The sequence below is a fragment of the Pinus tabuliformis genome, chromosome 7, assembly GCF_031772625.1.
Source record: "Pinus tabuliformis cultivar Carrire ecotype Pingquan chromosome 7, CPIR1, whole genome shotgun sequence".
Lineage (NCBI taxonomy): Eukaryota > Viridiplantae > Streptophyta > Pinopsida > Pinales > Pinaceae > Pinus > Pinus tabuliformis.
Window position 1 is genome coordinate 1,635,364,056 of NC_142293.1, and position 2,500 is coordinate 1,635,366,555.

At 53.4% G+C, this 2,500-nt stretch overlaps 2 non-coding genes across 2 annotated transcripts in view; both read right to left on the reverse strand.

Moving 5' to 3' along the window:
- The window catches only part of LOC149254556 (25S ribosomal RNA), a 3,409-nt gene extending 3,254 nt beyond the window's left edge, over window positions 1-155 (reverse strand). The window contains exon 1 of the ribosomal RNA XR_016267719.1: window positions 1-155. This exon is cut by the window's left edge and continues 3,254 nt beyond it. This is a non-coding gene — a ribosomal RNA (25S ribosomal RNA).
- Window positions 156-402: 247 nt separating this feature from the next.
- Window positions 403-556, reverse strand: LOC149254557 (5.8S ribosomal RNA). Its single transcript, XR_016267833.1, has one exon. It is a non-coding gene; the product is annotated as a 5.8S ribosomal RNA (ribosomal RNA).
- Between the last annotated feature and the right edge of the window lie 1,944 nt (window positions 557-2,500).

Below are 2,500 nucleotides of genomic sequence, written 5' to 3' on the forward strand. Positions count from 1 at the left end.
CTACAGACTACAATTCAGGCGCCGCCGCCGCCCGATTTTCATGCTGGGCTATTCCCGGTTCGCTCGCCGCTACTAGGGGAATCCTTGTAAGTTTCTTTTCCTCCGCTTAATTATATGCTTAAACTCAGCGGGTGTTCTCACCTGAGCTGAGGTCGCAAAGTTGGAGCTAAATCCGCCCTACCCCATGGGAGGACAAGAGAGAGAAAAGCAAGTTCGAGCGATTCCACACAAAGCCCGCATCGGCTAACGCCGACTGCCCATCCAAGGGGACAAGATCACCGCTCGCCGACGCGCGCCACGAAACATCGCTTGAGGTATTTCAGCCAACCGCACCGCACGGGGCACGAACGACCAGCTCCGCTGCTCCCTAGCATATTGCAGGGAGCGCGTTTGAATGGGATGCGACGCCCAGACAGACGTGCCCTCGACCGAGGCCTCGGGCGCAAATTGCGTTCAAAAACTCGATGATTCACAGGATTCTGCAATTCACACTAAGTATCGCATTTCGCTACGTTCTTCATCGTAACAAGAGCCGAGATATCCGTTGCCGAGAGTCGTTTCCACGTACTACCAAAAATCGGCCACAAAACTGAATAGGGGCAACCCCCCACAACAAATGTAAGGCCAAGGGGCAAAAGGAGGAAAAACGCACGAGAGAAAGAGAAACAAAGGTGTCTAACCCCCTCACGGGGGGAGGCTCGAACAGAGGACAATCTCCCCCCAGCCCCACGCCCTCGCAAAAAGGGGAGAAATGCGTGGGACAACGATCGAGAAGGACTAGGGTGGCCACCCCGGGAGCTCGCGCTGCTTTTAGCCCTTCCCTGACACCAGCCCACAACAATTCCCCCTTTTCTCCGTAGAGCTAGGGACCGAAAGGAAGAGAACAGGGTAGAAAACAAAGCACAAACAAAGCAGAAGCCTCCCAAGCCCTGTGCCTTCGGCAAAAGGGGGGAATTGAAGGGGACGACGATCGAGAAGGACGAGGGTGGCCACCCCGTGAGCTCGCGCTGCGTTTCGTCCTTCCGGAACACCAATCCACAACAATCCCACCTTTTCTCCGTAAAGCTAGGGGTCACGAGGAAGAAGGGAAGAGAACAACAAGAGAGAAAGGGATATATCAACCGTGGCTACCGGCTCACAAGGGGAGGAGGCTTCAAACAGAGAACAAGCTTCCCCAACCCCGTGCCTTCGCAAAAAAGGGGGTAACTGCAGGGGACGACGATCGAGAAGGACTAGGGTGGCCACCCTGGGAACTCTCACTGCTTTTCGTCCTTCCCGAACACCAATCCACAACAATCCCACCTTTTCTCCGTAAAGCTAGGGGCTGAAAGAAGGGAAGAAAACAACATGAAAGAAAGAGAGATATCAAACGCGTCAACCGGCTCACAGGGGGAGGCTCAAACAGAGAACAAGCTTCCCCACCCCCGTGCCTTCGCAAAAAGGGGGGGAACTGCAGGGGACGGCGATCGCGAAGGACTAGGGTGGCCACCCTCGGAACTCGCACTGCTTTTCGTCCTTCCTGAACACCAATCCACAACAATCCCACCTTTTCTCCGTAAAGCTAAGGGGCCAAAAGCAAGAAGGGAAGAAAACAACAGGAAAGCAAGAGATATCAAACGTGGCTACCGGCTCACAAGGGGAGGCTCAAACAGAGAACAAGCTTCCCAAACCCCGCGCCTTCGAAAAAAGGGGGGAACTGCAGGGGACGGCGATCGAGAAGGACTAGGGTGGCCACCCTGGGAACTCGTACTGCTTTTCGTCCTTCCCGAACACCAATCCACAACAATCCAACCTCTCCTCCGTAAGGCTAGGGGCAAAAGGAAGAAGGGAAGAAAACAACACCAAAGAAACAAAGATCCCAAGAAAAGAGAGAAGCTCAACAGCATGCCGAGCAAGATGTCTGCTAACCAAAAAGAAATCAAACAAGGCACCCAATCAAAAAAGCGTCCCGCCTCTTCACACCCTCCCACATGCATTCATCACAACACCCTTTCCAGCTCTACAACATAGCAAACAACCAAGCAAGTAAATCACAACCCAAAAATTTACCAATAGAAAAGATGAGGGCCACGATGAGACCAGTGTCTGGAGCACGTCACTGAGAGGTAAACAGCCCCCCAACCCAGTGACACAAGGCTTCAAACGACAAATACACTGCTGCCCATAACACAAACCCACCCCGCTATTGCACCCCTCCGTGTACAAAAAACCCACAATCCAAAGGGAGGAACAAAGACACAACCAGCTACTTCTTTTTCCCTCAGAAGGGGAGTGGCTCACGAGAGGATGAGGAATTCCCTCGACGGCAAAGGCACGAGATAAGATTACCACCCTCATGCTCGTCGGTGGGGAAAATTGCGATCTCGATGGAGCTCAGACCGAGGGATGGGTTTTTCATTACCTGGACACCCAACCCTTCCACAAGGGCATGTCGAGGAACGGTCGGGAGCGACTAGGGTGGCTAGCCCAATGGGTTGATCCGCTCTTCATCCATCCCATA